Raw genomic sequence first — 18284 nt, forward strand, 5'->3', positions numbered from 1 at the left:
ATATTTCATTACTGTGTTAGTTGCAACTGTGCAAGGAGGGGACTTTTACTCCACCAAGGATCGTGGTGGAGTTATGTGACAATGAGTGTTGGTTTGTCTGTCTGTCTGTCTGTCTGTTCGCAACATTACTCAAAAGTAGACCAACGGATATGGATGAAATTTTCAGTGAAGGTCAGAAATGACACAAGGACCAAGTGATTAGATTTTGGTCATGATATGGCTAATAGTCTGGATCCACAGATTAGTTAAAGATTTCTGTATCACTGCAAGATAGCAGCATGGCGTCAACTGTAACTATGACCACAAGTGAACACTATGTCAGCTGCCTGCTGACAATCACATGATTGCAATGGTACTAGAAATCGACCACTGCGGACTTATTGGGACTTATCTGTCGGAAATCATACGACTGAGCAGCCTTGACGGAGTGCTGTGCTCTGAGTGCTTTTTTTGTTATATATTGTACCTGTTTGAATTGCATTAAGACCCTCTAGTGACAGGTGGTCCAGAGACATTAGCATGACCTGCCTCAGCTCCACTCATGCTCCACCTCTGATCATTTTTTGGATTAGCCAGGAGTTAAGAAGAATCAGGCACTTCCAAGATCACGACAGCTGGAGCCTCCACATTCAGCATCAGAACTGCTCTTTGTGAAAGCTACAGGTGACGTCACTGAGAGTTTGTCAGTCTTTTTAAATCAGTTAATGTACACAACCAACTATCTCCTTTGTTTTCCTTTATCGTCCCATCCACTGACATCTGGTGTCATCATCAACTGTACATGCCCACCACTGAGTTCACAGTTGTAAAGAGAAAAACACACTATATATCCATAGTGCATGTTTGTGATGTCACATTTCAGCTGTTTGTTTAAAAGATGCTCAGGTCCATATGTACGGTTAGTATGATTAATTTAAGGTGTTAATCAGCACAGAATAGTCATTTACCACAATAACAGCGTCTAGACTGGATTTCTAATTATTCTAATGTTATCTTCACTGAAAAAAAAATGCAAAAGATTTATGAGTGGCCCCAAACCTTTGAAAGGTCGTATATAAAAATGTCCCTGCTTAACAGTTGTCATGAATGCGGAAAATGAACTAAACAGACCAGAACTGTTTGTTGTACCACGCTGTAAACATGTTTATTTCTGCTGTAAATTTGAACATTGTAACTTGGGAAAAACTATCTGGATTGACTCACTTTTGGAGCAGCCTCAAGTGGCTATTCACAGAACTGCAGTTTTTGGCATTACTGCTTTTGCTTAATTTTTCAGCACAGGGAGTTGCGGCTGGGTTTGCACACGTGTGGTTCTATAAATGAAAAACAAAGAAAATGACTCTAAATGACCTGCACAACACAATACATGAGGAAAGGCGGTAGAAAAAGCAAGAGGTGTGGTAAATCTATCTAAACAGCAACAATCATTCCCCAGTCACAAATTCATAAACTCGACCTTTAATTCTTGAGCTTTTGAAGTGCTAGTGTGGTAGCAGATGTTTTTTAAAAATGTTTTTTTTAATTTTTTGTACTTTGAGGAGAAGCCTGTTGTTCCAGTTCTTAGCAAGAAAGGTGAAAACATGTATTTTCCTAAATATTGACCTACTAAGTTAAATGCAGTTTATGCGCTTCAGTTTTGTGCCACAATTCACTTCAGCTCAGTTTCAGGTAAAAATATTGTACCTCATTCCACCACTTTTTTTAAATTTTTTATTACTACTACTTACTTTAGATTACTGAGAATACAGATTTCATATATAAGCACATAAGTATTTAAACTGTGATGCATTTTTACAACTACAGCTTACAGCATTAGGGTCTATCTAGTAGTATCTATTTTGTCATTTTTACAGTCTATCCGTACTGTACACCCTGAACGCACACTGTTGTGTTCACATTATATAGTATAGAAATGTTCTCAGCAGAACACTTGGCTGACAGCACCTTCCCAACTTATGTTAATGAGCATCTCTCATGTTGAATTGTGGCCAGCAGCCTGGCAGTGTGAGGGAGTGAGAATCTGTGCTGTCAATTATCCAGTGTGAAAGTAGCCTGGCAGGGACACCTTGCAGCCTCATCGCTCAGCCACCAAATATAGTCAGCCTAATGCATGCGTGCCTTTCCTTCATCCGCCTTAAAATGCTTGTTTAAGGCACATCAGATCCTTTAAAGCAAGTCTGAGCCCTACATTATGAGAAACACTCAGTTCAAAGTAATGTTTGGTTTGGTTTTTGAGGCAGCACGTGAGGGTTTCCTACCATGTAACACAAATAGTCATAATGTGTCCATGATCAATACAAAATGACTCCGTAATTGTTTGGCCCGGAGCTGAAGTATCTGGCTTCCCTTCTATGCCAACCCATCCCCCCTGCTGCTCACACACAAATACACACTCTGCTACCACCCACTGGCATTTTCAACCACTCAGCGATTCAGGACAGTGCAAAAGCAGCCAAACGGGATCACAAAACGTTTCAGTTGCGAAGGTTAAAAAGTGCAGCTGACACGGCGACAAAGCCGCATTGTTATTCCAGCATTTATCACGGCAACATGTTTCCTCTTCAGCAGACGTTTCTGTTGGATCCCTGTTCTAATTAAGCAGCATGCTGCTCCACATTGTGGAAATGGGACTTGTAAAGGGGTGGGGAGGTCTGTGCCAAACACCTGGTGATGTTGTTGGAATTTCTCCCGCTGACAGACCTCAAACTAGATGACTCAATGTCCCTTTAATTTCTGCTTTTAAACGTTCACTACCCTTTTGGCTCATTTTCTGAGTTCAGTTGAAGAGGGGGAAGTGAATGTGATCTGTTCCAAAGCCCTTTCTACATACATTATGTGCATGTGAAGAAGACAAAGCTTTCATTAAGGATTGAGAGTGTGGTCATCGTTGTCCTATCGAAATCCACCAGACCGGAGCTATTCAGCCTGGATGCAAACCTCTACAGATGGGCTCTCTGTGGGTTCACCCCTTGCCAATCATTGCAGTGCTTTGTTCATTCACAATTTCGCTCTTTTTGTCATATTTAATTACATTTGAGAGAAGTCAATTCTCTCCCTGGCATTAAAATAATTGCGTTTTTAGAAAATCCATGTTTTGTATTCAGAGCGGGTCACAAGACACATAAGAACCTCCTCAGCTGAGCAGAACATGGAGGAAAAGATTGATGAATGGATGCTGCAAGTCACTGAGGGTCTCAGCTTTAGAGGTGAAGGTCGTTTTTTCACATTTCCTGACTGATTACAGCTTAAGACAACAGCTTTCCCTTTGAATACATGTCACATGTAACAGAAAGACACTTAGCCACTACTCACTCCCCTTCTGCTAACTACAGTTGTGCATCGCTGCACATTAGTTACCAGCCTTTCATCTTCTTTCATCTCAGGATACAGAAATAGCTTCACATCTGTGAAATACTAAGGTATCAGGCAGCCCCTTTATTTGCTTTCTGATGAGAATTAGATGAGAAGATTAATTTTGTCATATCTCTAAAATTAGCTAAAGGTAGAGTATGTAATTCTGAGGATTGTACAGCTAGTAGACCATAAGGAGATATTCATTGAATTTGACAGTGTACTGGGTTAAAAATCATTGGCTTTACACTGAAATATGAAGTTGTAGCAGAGATGCTGTAAGGGACAGACTCATCACTTAAGGGAATCCTGAATAGAAATCTACAGAAAAATGCCATAACACAAAAAACAATTGCCCAAGGGCATTATCAAGATGACTGCCAAATGGGGAGACTTGGGCTGCGACCAGGGTACGGTTAGCATAGCTAACTGGCAACAAGTTGCTACACCTGGCCATGTAATAATACCATATTAAATAAATACTGACAAAATGTATAATTTTTACACCTTGTGCAGATTAAACAAGCACAGTATAATATGTTAATAATTTTGCCTTCGAGGTGCTAGTTGGTAGGTGCTGTTACTTTGAACAAAGATGTTTTTACATTTCAAAACACGAACAACAACAACAACAACAACAACAAAGATTAGATTCAAATTTATTGTCACACAGTACAATAAAAGGCAGTCTTTGCATATCCCAGTTTGTTAGGAAGCCGAGATGCATGGTCAGGGTCAGCCACACTACAGTGCTTCTGGAGCAGCCAGGGCTAGTGACCTTGCTCAAGGGTGGTACTGGAGTTTGAATCTCTTACCTTCTGATCTGTAGCCCAGAGCCTTAACCAGAGGAGCCACCACTACCACAGCAAGCTAGCTATTTCACGTTCCAGTCTTTATGCTAAAGAAGACTAATAATTCTGGCTGTAGTGAACACAGCAAAGCGGTCGTGACATACTTTAAATGGGGGAGCCCTGGAGCTTAGAGTTTAAGACAATGATCATGAACCACAACATCCTCAATTCAGTGTACAAGAACCACAGTTGTGTCTCTGCACTTCTACAGTCCTGCACACCTAATATTTGTCTCAGCATTGCCCCAGCTACATGTTCTCTCTCTCCTTAAGACACCTACTCATTCAGAAAGACCACAACATTACCATTAGGGCAGGCCCCATTGCTTCCTGTCCACATATCGTACAGCTGTTTTTCATTCCGGGAACTTCCGGGCCATTTTAGGGAAACCTTTGTGTAATGTTCTGACCACAAGAACAACCGTGTAGACCCTGTTACAGGACTACTATCTGGGAAGAAACAGTACCCACTTGAGGGTAGGATGTTCTTTGCAGCTGAGAAAACTGCTGTGTGAATCTCGATGGAAGATTGGTTAGGACAGTAAAAGACAAATACTAGTTTGGTCAAGTAACTCCAGATCAATGAACATATTGTAAATAGAATATCCATCCATGCATCCATCCATCAGCTATACACCACTTAATACACATTAGGGTTGTGGGGGCGCTAAAGTCTATCCCAGCTGATTTTGGGTGAAGGCAGGAGACACCCTGGACAGATCACCAGTCTATCACAGGACTACACATAGAGACAAACAAGCATTCTCACACTCACACCTACAGACAATTTAGAATTATCAATTCACCTCAACCATGTTTATAACCATGTTTTTGGATTGTGGGAGGAAGCCAGAGTAAACCCACGTTGCACAGGAAGAACATGCAAACTCCACACAGAAAGATCCAGGCTGGGACACGAACTGGGAATCTTCTAGCTGTGAGGTGACAGTACTAACCACTGAACAACTGTGCATCCCTATAAATAGAACAATGAGGTTTATTATATTAGCCTATATGGTAAATTTTACCTCACTGGTGTTGATGCAAGGAGAAAGCTGCTACTCTATGAGGACATCGAGAGGACAGAAAAGTGGGAATTGTAGTCTTCTCTGAGTTTAATCAACCAGCATCAATCCCTGCAGGAGCAATGTTTTTGGGATTCTCAGAAGTTCAAACCCTGGAGTAGGTACTTTTTCTTCCTGAAATACAGCCCTGAAAGAGGTTCTGCATAGATTGCTCTTGTGGTTGAGACAGGCATAACAGTTTGGACTGTAAGTTCCTGCAGCTGACAATGGCCTGATGTTGCAGTCAAAGCTGTTGGATCCTACACTCTAATGGAAGCAGAAAGTCCGAGAGGGCCAATTAGAGGACCGTTCCTGTAAACATTCACTCCACCTTACGTCTACCCAGAGTTCCTGCTGTGGAAAGCTGCTTGTAGTGTCACTGGGCAAAACAGTCAACTCCAAATTGCTCCCACTGGTTACACCAGCACCTCATATGATAGTTTGCTGCCATTGGTGAGTGAAGACAAGACTGAGAAGAAGAGAAGACTAAGAACTGCAGCTTTAGAAAGTTTTCCTGCCATCTCTCTATTATCAATAATAAATACATGAAATCCCCCAACACCAACAAAGCAGGTGAAAAAGCATATTTTCATAAATTCAGAGAGCTTGACTGGTTATTATAAACATTCACTTACTTGCACCAGAATAATGTGACATATTTAAAATGTTTAATGGTTTTCATTTTCTGTTCTTTGAGCAAAGTGATGAATTTACTATAAAAAAAAGGGGGGAAAAAAGCCTCTCTCTCAATATCTAACCTTTATCTGACAACATTCAATCCTGACTTGTGTCAGGTTGAAGCTGTTGCAGAGATTGCTATCATGGCTGAGCTCATTCAGGCAACAACACGGAAATTACCATCACATTTACGTAACAAGGAGCATGTTTGAAGAGGCCTTCAGTCTTTCTACTGATTTGACTGGATGATGACTGACAGGAAGAGGGTAGTTGAACAGCCACAGAGAATGTCAGGCATTGTGTGAAAGAGTTATTCTGGGAAAGAAAAAAATAATACAGTAATCAGAGAAGCGGGAAGAAAAGGTGAGATGACCCCCTCTGTCTCATCGCCTGTGGTGTTCTTCTATCACAACATGAGCTTCTTTGGAAATGTAAGACTGTAGAACTTCATAGTCACGTTGAGATGCCAGTTTTCAAAATGTGCTTGTTGGCTTCTCATTCAAAGTGATGGATGAAGTCTCCAGTTGCTTTCTATGCTGCTTGGAACTGCTTAGGAGTGAATATGACATTTGGAAAAGTTAAAGACGGGTTTATTTCAATTGCATGCATGTGAAGGCAGTCACAGTGTCCAACAAATGGCTGAAGGAAAGAAAAGAAAAAGTCGAAAACAAAGCTGAAATTAGGATCGAGTTGTACTTCAACAAAGACAGTAAAAGCAGAGTGTACCCTTGAGTATCGTTAGGGGAAGTCATTTGAAGAAGCCCAGTTTTGTTCTCTGTGAAGAATTGCTTGGTTAAAGACAAAAAAATGCTAATTTCACCAGCTCTTGTATGAGCGTGACCCTGCTGGAACTCCAGGGGAGGATTTCTTGTCTAAGATACCTCCGAGATGGGATATTTTTCCCCAAGTGATTTATTAAATGGGGACGGCTGTAGAAGACTGGAGGGATGTGATTGGGGGGGAGGCCCGCTATCATTTTCCCAAGGGATGTGTGTGCACATACAGCTATGTGACAAATTATCTCAAAAAGTTGTTTCTAGAAGCAGTGGTGGGAGTGTGTGTGTGTGGGGGGGCTTCCTTATTGCTGATTAATGTCGTCTCACCACTCCCACATGCGGCAGCCACCCAGACCATTCAGACAGCTCTCAGCCACATTAACAGGAGCCATTTAATTAAAACTAAAGCTAAATGACCTCATTGTATTTGCCCTAAATCTGACCCACCATAACATGCAATGATCTCAGGATGAGCAGCCACATGAGAATTCTTCATCTGCAGGGTTTTTATGGCCAAGAAGGTAAAGGAAAAATAAAGCTGAGGCTCTGTGATTATTTTAAATCCAACAGCTCTTCTCTTTTAATTGGCAGACAATAAAGACACAATGCTTTGTAGTTTTGAAGGTAGGAGTTTATATGTTCAAAGATGAACTAAATAGTTGCAGCCCATAAAATACAACCCTTGTGAAATTAAAGGTGTAGTATGCAATTCTAATCCAATACCATTCAATTCAGTGAAAATCTCCTCATGGTCCATTAGTTGTGTGTTCTGTGAATGTGCTGGGGAAAAAAAATCGTATGGCTCGGACATTATTCCAACAATGTGAAGAAACATGAGGATGAAATCTTTCTCCAGAAGCTCAGACTCCACCAGGCTCCAGCATATAAATATACAGACATACACAGCTATTCAAAAGTTTGGGGCCACATGTCTTTATTTTTTGAAAAAGAAGCAGTCTTTTTTTCAATTAAGTTAACATTACATTAATCAGAAATACAGTCTAGACACTGTTAATTCGGTAAACGATTATTCTAGCTGTAAATAGCAGATTTTTAATGGAATATCTACATGGGGTACAGAGGAACATTTCCAGGAACCATCACTCCTGTGTTCTAATGCTACATTGTGTTAGCTAATGGTGTTGAAAGGCTAACTGATGATTAGGACACCGTTATGCAATTATGTCACCACGTGTAAAAAAGGGTGAGTTTTCATGGAAAACATGTAATTGTCTGGGTGACCCCAAACTTTTGAACAGTATTGTATGTCCCTTAAATATGCAAAGATATGCGCAGTTTTCACAGAATATTCTGAAAACCAGTATTTGAATTTTAGCTCAAGTGCAACCATCTGTAAAACTCTCTCTAACTTTGTGTAAGAAAGAGAAACCTTTCTGTCTTTCATGTGAACAGAATAAACTGGCACAAGGGCAAAACACCCACCTGCCAAAGCACAAATCATGGTTCAGTTCTGTTGTATATTCCAAGTCAGAGTGTATCTACACACATAAACCAGTTATACTTATATTTTCTTTCTACCAGCTGTCTACACAAGGCACATAATGGTTCACATTTCACCCACGCTGTACATGTGTAAACACAACTGTGTTGAGCTCTAAGTGCTGCAAAAAATTCTGGTGACCTACACCCAGTACTGTGCTTTCATGTGTCTTGTGTAGACAAAGGCAGAGAACTGAAGCTGCTGTTTTGGCCACGTGGGTCTCTAGAAAAAAACTTTAAAGCAACTAGATGTGTGTGTGTAGGAAGCCAGATGGGGATCATTTAGTGAATTATGTAGTGTTGGATATAAAACCAACAAGACATGCTTTGTTTGTGCCTTCCAACTGTAACAAATCCCCATTGAAAAGTAAAGCTGTTCTTTGATGTCACATCTATGTTTGAGCTTTAGTCAGGGTTAGGCACAAAAAACCTACCTAGTTGGAAAGGAAAGGTCCTGTTGTGTTCAGGATGTCCACTGTCCTACTATATAGTTCACTTCAAAGAAAAAAAAATGTTATGAGGCACACAAAAATGTAGTGTATAGGAGCTTTACCCTTTACCGATTGACTTTGACCATCAAGCATTGCAGCGTTCACTCTGTTGTAAGAACAAGAAATTGGTTTTTAGCTAATGTGATTTTCTCGCAAGTTGAGAGTCCCTGGTGAACAGAATAGTCCTCAGTCTTCAGTAAAAGTGAAGGCTGTGTTGTCGATATGTTGTTAAGTAGCTCGCTTGTGAAATACTTGCACCATACCCATGACAACAATGGGGTACTACTGCTTTAAAAGCTTAATGTTGCTTTAATGTGTTTGACTGCTTTACAAGGGGAACATTCACAATTTATATATTATGGTTAAAACTATAATAGTATAGTTACAACTGCAGTCCCTATAATGCTAATTGATACAGGTCAGCCAAAATATGTTGTAAATAAAGTTACATATGCACTGATTTGTGTATTAACTTTTATTTCAATGCTGTTGAGACGTGGCACACAGAAAATATATCTATTCAAAACTAGGAATTTTGTGGGGTCCATGGAGCAGATGTTCTGGCATTTGTTAGCATGACAGAGATAATTACAAATAATCTATACATACTTATGTAGCAGTGTTATGTCCAAGTAGTGTCCAGCTGTCTCCTTTTATCTCCTGAGTGATTTATGCAGAAAACACTAAAGAAATAGGAAATTAAAACTCATGTACTGTATGACAGTCCAATGTTTCATTGACTCCTCCGTCCACCTTGGATTTCTTCCCGTGCAGATTTTGTTCCCTGCTATACTGTCGTCTCTTTTGGCCTTCCTCCTAGAGGGCTCTGTCTCTTGAATGTACACCATAGCCTGGATCTGTTGTGTGGGACTAGATGTTGATATCCCTTCTTGCATGCATGAGACACCTGCTAAGACTCTGTGGGATGGTCAAGTGAGTGAGGACATCATCTGGGTTACCAAGTGGGCGTCCTCTTTCCTAGGTGTTTCGCTGATAGGCCCACGACACCTCCAGAGAGTTCAGCAGTGAATCCCAGCATCTCAGGTTCCACCCCCTAGATGCCTTCTATTCACTTGAAGGCCCATGTGGAATCCTTTCCCTTCATCCACAGCCACTGACTTCCCTTCTCAGAAGCTCTGGAGAGGGCCTTCCCATGCACTCCCATCTCTCGAAGAAGCCTGGATTTCGAGGTTCCTACGAACCCTCTACAGCCTACTTCAACTGGCCAGACCCTCATGTATCAGCCTTGCTGTTTTGCATCGCCGGCAAGCTCCATATACCTCAGCTACTTGCGCTCGTAGGTCTACGGTACTTTGCTCTCCCAGGGCACTGTGAGCTTGATGATGTAAACGTGCCTAAGTGAAGCTGACCATAGCACCGGGCCTGGTCGCAGGTTGGTGGATACGCTCTCAGGTGGGAAGCAGAGCTTTTGGTCCAAGTCTACCAGCATCTTCCAATTGCAAGCTCCTGTCAACTGCCCAGGATCTGGTCTCAAGGTGGCAAGACAGGCCCGACCCTCACCCTCCTGGACAAATCCTGTTGCTGATGTTAAAGACTGATGCAGCAAGATGTTAAATCATCAGAAGGGTTTGTCTTGGACATGGTATGAGGCCCAGCATTGTGGTTTATGGTCAGCATCACCTTTTTCAGCCAGAACCATCCAAACAAGGAGGGAAAACACACTCTGCTATCTTGAAACAAAGGCAATAGTCATTTTATTGGAAACACAAGTCAGTCCCACATGGGCTAATGTCAGCAACTTTAGCTATATTGTGTCATAATCAGGTGAGCACAATTGAAAGAGTAATAACGGCCACCAGCACACTTATTTGAGAGTCTGGATTTAGACCACTGGCCTGAAAAAATGACTAATTTAGTATTTTCAAATAGAAGTTAATGATTTTTGAATTGGAATCAATTGGGGTCTTTTTTGTTTGTTTTTAAGGCAGTATCTAGAGGCTAAATTTTACTTTCAGGTACTTCTGTCACTTCACCCTCGAGCTGGAGCTGACAGAAATGTAAAAAGTTATTTCGAGCACTTGCTGAAGTGACTATTGCTGTTGTTGCTCTTGAAACAACAGTAGCTCCCTCTTTTCCAAAAGCTGTAAAGAAGATGATTCTGTAGTCGAGGTTTAGGAAGTGGCTTTACAAATTCAGTTAAATTTTTCATGTGTTTCTGAGGATGCAGGTGGTCTGCTTCAAGTCTTCTATGCCAGCAGTGCAGTTACCAACTGCTGATCTCACCTCTTTTCAATGCATGAAGTTGAACTTTGCAAAAAAAAATTTTTTTAATGCACTGCACATACTGATAGCATGTGAGAGGCCAGCGTGTTTGCAGGTTACATCATTCCTCTGCTACGTGACTATCTAATCAGCAATATCAGGCTGACCTGAAGTAACAAAAGGAAATGACACGAAAACTAAAAATGGATGTGGGAAAGAATGAAGAGGTCAGTCTAAAGCAGAGGATAAAAGCACATGAAACCTGCTACACTGTCATGAAAAAAAGGTCACATAGACAGACAACTCCAGAGGTCAGGGGGTCTTTGTCTGTACCTTTATTCTGAGGGAGTGGAGAGAAACGAGCACTGACAGTTTCATCATCTCAACCAGCGCTGATGTAATGCTAACACTGAGACGTGTCCAACCGGCTACCTGGAGGATGGCCCCAAAACCTGAGAGGAAATCAGTGCCTGCTGCGCTGACCACAGACACAGACAAAAACCATATCTGGAGTGCATTATTTATGAGTTTAACATTGAAGGATTTTCTAATATGAACAATTCAAAAACAAATACTTGAAAATATGAGCACCTAAACTGATGCATGGAACACTGACATATACAGTGATCACTGACACGCAAGTTAGAGAACCTCTTATCACCGAAACTATAATTTCCAATCAACCTAATTGCATGAACATATGGTTAATAAACCATGTTCATGCAATTAGACCTGTAAACATTAGAACTTTCTCAGTTTTGGACCTATGTGTAGAGGTAAAATCTAGTTGCAAGATGTCGCAAAGATGGAAAAGAATACAGGAGGATCAAAGTGAATAACTAAACATCAGTGGAGACAGTTGCAGCAATAATGAGGATGTTTAGAATAAACTATAGTACCACTAATCAGAGCTGCTGTGGCCATCCTCTGAAAATGATACCATGGACAGAGCACCACTTGCACAATTTAGATCTCAAAGACAGGCAAGTGTTTTAAACGGGACTGTTAATTGAGATCAAAGTTTCAGTCACAGCCCAGACAGTGTGAAAGACAATTCATAATGTGAGCCTCTTTGGACAGCATCCAAGAAAAGAAATGAAAAAAAAATAACTTAATTGCTATTCAGCACAAAACAGCACAATTAAAATGTATAAAGAGCATACAAAGGGGCCTGACAGTTTTTGCGAGCACTTTCTTTGCTGAGGTGCGGCCAAGAATGGTCCTGCATATTGGGCACAGAAAAGAACTACCACAGTGAATGCATAGTCCTGACAGTGAAGAACGGGGGTGGGAGTGCCTTTTTCTTTTTTAACCTGTAGCAGTTCACCACTTAGCTTTTGTACCATTCCAAGCTATTCATTGGACTTGACTACTTGAATTTCAATAAAAAACTGGAAAAAATGGGGTGTTCTAAAACTTTTGCCCGGTAGTGTATATTAAACTACATCTCTTTGATGTATGGATGGTTCAGCATTTGAAGACATCACTTTGGACTGGCTGGATAAACTGGGATGTGAATTTTCTGATATTTTATAGACTGATCAAGGGATGAATGAATTGAGAAGATAATTACAAAGTAAACAGATCAACATTTTTAGGGTTTTAGTCTTTCTTTATGAAGGAAAGATAATTTTATTAGCTGCAGAGGGAAGCACGTGTATACAACACCACCTTGCAGCTACGGATCACACCACCAGTGGGTTAAGGACAACAGAGATTATTCAATACATGCATGGAATAACAGGCCGTTTCCAATCAGTAAGGATAAAATGAGGCTTGTTCTTGAGGACTCTGTGCAATTTGTTTTAAATGGGAGATGTGGGCTTTGTGCAATACAGTCATGTGTAATAGTGTCAAAAGATCATGAGCGATAGTGATAATGGGATATGTGCAACAGTGTTAAAGGGACATGTGTAGTGTAATTCTGTGCAATGAAGACAGGTATGTGTCCAATAGTGATTAAGAGAAATGAGCAATACAATTATGTGTAATAGTGTCAGAGGGATATATGTATATATGTATAGTGGAATCTTGTGTAAATGTGACAGAGGGACATGTGTAACAGTGACAGACTGGTAAGTGTAGTATAACAATGTGCAATAGTGATAGAGGGATATGTGCATAAGGAACAAAGGGATATTTGCAATATAATCATGTGCAAATGTTAATTAATTATTGCTTGATAGCTTGTCTTGGTCCCCCAGCTTTTGTCTGTTTTTGTGCACTATGTGTTGTTAGTTGTTGCTTGTTTGTATGTTTTTGTTCAGTTATGGTATTATGTTATTTGTATTTATTTATTTATTTATTTATTCATTTTTAACCTGCAAATGGGACTCGATACGGAAATTAGAAGTATGGCTATAATCTCTCATATTAAGGTGTAAATGTTCATTAATACGAACTGTCCCATTTTGGAAATAAATAAATAAATAGACAAAAAAAATAGATTAATTTCAATAAATATTTCTTTTTTCTTTCTTTGTCTCTCTAATCACCACCTCTGCCTTTTTTAACACATATTTAAAGCAATCAGACTACAGAAAAAAGAAAACAAATCAAAACTGAATTTCATAAATATGGGACGAAGAATAGATTTGCATTCATATTCATTCATGCAGACAATCCATATGTAGTTATTTTATCATTTTTACATAAAATGAGAAAAGTAAATAACAAGTGGATAATATAGAAATTGTTCACAACCCTTTGATTGATGTCATGGGCTTCCATTGTAAGTTGCAGCTTTAAATACAATACAATTCCTGGCAGCATTAAAACCCTTTTAAAAAAAAGACTCCTATACAACCTATACAAGCAAGACTATCACAAATGGAATGTATTAGTTTCTCTCATGTCCTCCACCCATCACATGAAATCCTTTGAAAATACTGACTTTTTTTAGCTGCAGGTTTGGTTCATGTGACGCATTACAAGATGCATTGTGACAGTTTCTGTTTTTTTTCCACTTTACATTCACATATAGCTATACTGAATGGTAAATGGAACACACATACAAAGCTAGTTATTTGACTCCCTGCTGATCACTTGTCATCTGCTACTCTGGTGAGTATCTTGCAATCTCTTCTCTTCAGCCCAGCTCCTCTCTGCAGTGCTGAAGCTGCTGCCACCAAATCTGTTTACTCCCTCCATGTAGAGTTTCTTTCAGGTTTGTCCATGTTGCAAACATGGTTCTTACCTTGTCCTTACCTTTTTCACATACTGTATTGTATATCTAAATGTACAGTGAAAGCAATGGAAGCAACAACCTAATATTTTGTGTTGAATAAGTATTCTTTTTTTATTCTTTTTATTTTATTTAACTTTCATAAGAAAAGGTACATTGATATTAAGGATCTGTTTTACAACACTGCCCTGGCCAAAACAGACAGCTGTGTAAATTAACAGATTATAACCATAATAATAATGTCAGATAAGTTTGCATATGCATTCTGAGTGTGTTATAGTGTCATAAAATGGGCAAAAATATATCACAATCATCAATGTCAATGATCAAGCAGGGCTAGAGTGACTCAGTCGTATCTATGTACATCTGAATGTGTATGCTTCAAAGTCCCGTGAAGCCGAATATGGAGCCTTGAGTCTGGGAAGAGGTAGAAAAAAGACAGTAGCTTCCTGGACTTGTTTGGCAAATACAGATCTAGAATTGAGTCTACATGTGGACAAAGCAGATCCAGCTCAAGTGTATAAAACGTAATGGCACATAAGGGATTTAAAATGATGCATGTGAGGTCCGCTAGTAATCCAACACACATACAGGTGGTGACAACAAGCCTCCTTTTAGCCTGAAAAGATAAGCAAGACTATTCTGAAATATTTGAAAAAAAAATTATTTCAATTTTTTGTCATGCCCTCCACCTCAGCTGCCAGGTAGTGGCAGATTCTCCTTCCCTTCCCCCATCTTTCTCTCCCTCTCCTAGGTGGCATGTGGCATGTGGGCAGGTGCCGCTGATCGTAATCAGTGGAGTCAGCAGGTGAGCAACACATTACCTCCTCTTCCCATAAAAGCCAGACGCTGCCACTACTTGTGGTGAACTGCTCCAGTTAGTATTGGTCCTGGTTCTGTCGAGCTCCTTTGTTACTGCTGGTGCTCACTAGTTCTCTCTCTGTTCCAGTTCGGATCCTGCCTGCTCAGCCTTTCCTGCCTGGATCTCCCCGGATCACTATGGAGTCAGCCACCACAGCACTAGCCAAGATGCCAACCTCTGCAGCACCTGTCTGGACTCCGATCAACACCAGACCACATGACACCTCACCACCCGCTCTGTCTTCCCATCACCAGTTCTTGGCCTCGGACAGTGAAGTTCCCTGCCCACTGTATGAGCCAGTTCAATTTTGTGTATTCCTGTTCCTAGAGTGCCTATTTAGTTTCTGTGTTTCCAACTTTCATGGTAGTTTTGCTCTGCGGCAAATAATAGGTAGTCGTGTTATTCTTGTCCCTGTTCTTTAGTTCGCTTTCTGCCTTGGTAGTACAAACTTTCTGTATTGAGACTGGTTAGAATTACTGGTCCTTCAGGGGGCCTTGTTCAGTTTTAGCTCTCAGTATTTTACCGTCATGTTTTGGTGACCTCTGGAATGTCAAATCCTGTTGTAGTTTTTGTGTATTCTGTAATAAATAAGTGTTTACTCCAAACGCCAGTCTGTCACATCTTTGTTACCCTACATCTGACTTTGGCATCGTAGCCCTTTTAAATTATTATTTTTTTAACAAATACCTGGGTGTGAGGTGCAAAAGAATGAGATACAACATTTCTATTTCCTATCTTTGCTTTATTGCATATGTGGTCACAAGGGGGCTGGCGTCTAACTCAGTGGAGGCATAAGGCAACAGACAGGGTATATTTACACTCTGGACAGGTCGACAGTCCATCAGTCACGATTCCTAGATATTCATATTGGGATACAGACTTGATCAGAGAATCCAGTAAAGCAATGATACCTGGATTGTTTTGTGGCTTAAATTGTGCATTTGATCATCATTAGTTGTGTTTTATCAGCATTTAAAACAAGTTTTACGACACGATTGTCAAGGTGTATTATACAGTATTGACTGCAACTGAATATCATTTCGTATAGACTGTAATGTTTGCATGTACCCTACCATTCAAAAGTTTGGGGTCATCCAGGCAATTTTATGTTTTCCATGAAAACTCACACTTTTATTCATGTGCTAACATAATTGCAAAATGATTTTCTAATCTTGAGTTAGCCTTTCAGCACCATTAGCTAACACAATGTAGCATCAGAACACAGGAGTGATGGTTGCTGGAAATGTTCCTCTGTACCTCTATGGAGATATTCCATTAAAAGCAGTAATGTCCAGCTCAAATAGTCATTTACCACACTGACAATGTCTGGATTGTATTTCTGATTCATTTAATGTTATCTTCACTGAAAAAACATGATTCTCTTTCAAAAATCAGGACATATATATATATATATATATATATATATATATATATATATATATATATATATATATATATATATATATGAAAAGCAATAATTGGTGCTAGTATGTTTCAGAGGACAAGGTCAAAGCAATTTTGCAGAGTGGACAGGTGAATGTCATATTAGTAGAAAAGTGTATTCTTGCTCAGATAGACAAAGACTGTAGAGTTTTTTTGTCTGACAGCTGCTGGCTGTAGATCATTATTTATCTGTTATATACTGTATAGTTGAGGACTCTGTATTCTAAATGCATTGAAAGAAGCAAATTGCATTTCAACATTTATTGCATTTATAATATTTGTTGCAACCTACTGAAGCTTGTATGCTGCTTATATGCAGCTTCGTCTTGCTGTGTAAGTAATGTGTTGTGTTCTGTTTCTGTAAAAGGGGGAGTACTAAACAGATTTTGGTTTTTCTCTTTATCCAGAAGTGTTTGAACTTTTCATGATGGCTGATGAAGAAAATACCACAATTTATTTTTTCAAAACACCCCCCCCCCCCCCAAAAGTCATTCTTTGCAATGGCTTTTCACTAATATACAAAAGGATAGTAAAAGATTAATTATTTATTAAGAAATCTATTATTTCTGACTTAGAAAGACTTTACTAGCGGTGATTCATTCCAAACAGGACCATGTCTTCTTCTGCTCTTTTTATTGGACAGTACAGCTGTGCTTTCAGAGTAACTCCTGAGCTGGTGATCAGCTCTGTGGCTGGCATTAATGACGCAGTAGACAGAAATCTGGAAAAGGCAAAAACTAGGAATTTGAAAACAACGCAGCCTCTTCCTGCAGCTCTACCTGTCAGTTCTAAGCCCCTCCCACTAGACGAGCACACGCTTATAGCATAGACAGTCAAGCTAAAGGTCAACATGTATTTACAGCTTCACCTGGGATTCCACACCCACTCCAAGTGAAAGTCCTCCATATGTCCCATTGCACCACCATATACACAACTCACTATGGCATGTGTTGCTACTTCTACTATCTCACCTGATCAGGATGAAGCTCTGTGATTGGCTAAAGTCTCAGAGGAGTCTAGTTTCCTCACTTAAATTACCATATGCTGAACGGTTTGGAAGGAATTTCTGCCCAACAATGAAGAAATGACTGCCTACCGCGGCTTTAAACGACTTCCTCTGCTACGTCTTTGTCGATAACAGCTGCAATCATATCCTCATGCTGGGCTTTACTGTACATTACAAGTAGCCTTTATGAGCATTACATTTGCACTCTAACATGACATTGTTAGACCTCTGTAAGTAACACAAATATGTGGACTGTTATTTCCAAATTACAGTATTTTTTCAAGACTAATACACCACACCAGACAAAATTCACAACTATTAACACGACATGAAGCACCATCAGACTTTCCCACTACAACAAAAGCACCTTTCCTCTTATTTAACTGTGTTTCTGGGCAGAGTTAAGGTGTAGTGTCTGAATAAGGACATTTGAAATGCCAAACACGCTCAGTCTAACAGGAGGCAAATGTCATTTAGAAGGTCAATGTTCCATGAGTGGAAATAGGTGTTAAGGTAAACAGTTTAAGTGATGGGCTTTTAACTTTTCCTCATGGCGGTGTCTCAGAAATACCCGCTTAATGTACGAGTCTATTCATATTGAGCTGGTAACAGAACAGTATAATTTCAGTGTTATTTCATCCTGTCTGCCTATATTGCTTATAACCCCCCCTGCATGCACTGAAAGCATAAACAATGGTTTTAATCTCTCGGCTCTGCTGTTGGATCTCCTCGTCGCTGCTGCAGCGGAATGAATCAGTCCAATAGAGATGGGGCTGGATGATCATCACAACGTAGCACTTTATTAAGCTGGATGACTGGTGCAGGATCAGCCTCATGGTGGTTTTATTGGAGAAGC

The sequence above is a fragment of the Amphiprion ocellaris genome, chromosome 15 (assembly GCF_022539595.1).
Source record: "Amphiprion ocellaris isolate individual 3 ecotype Okinawa chromosome 15, ASM2253959v1, whole genome shotgun sequence".
NCBI classification, from domain to species: Eukaryota; Metazoa; Chordata; class Actinopteri; family Pomacentridae; genus Amphiprion; species Amphiprion ocellaris.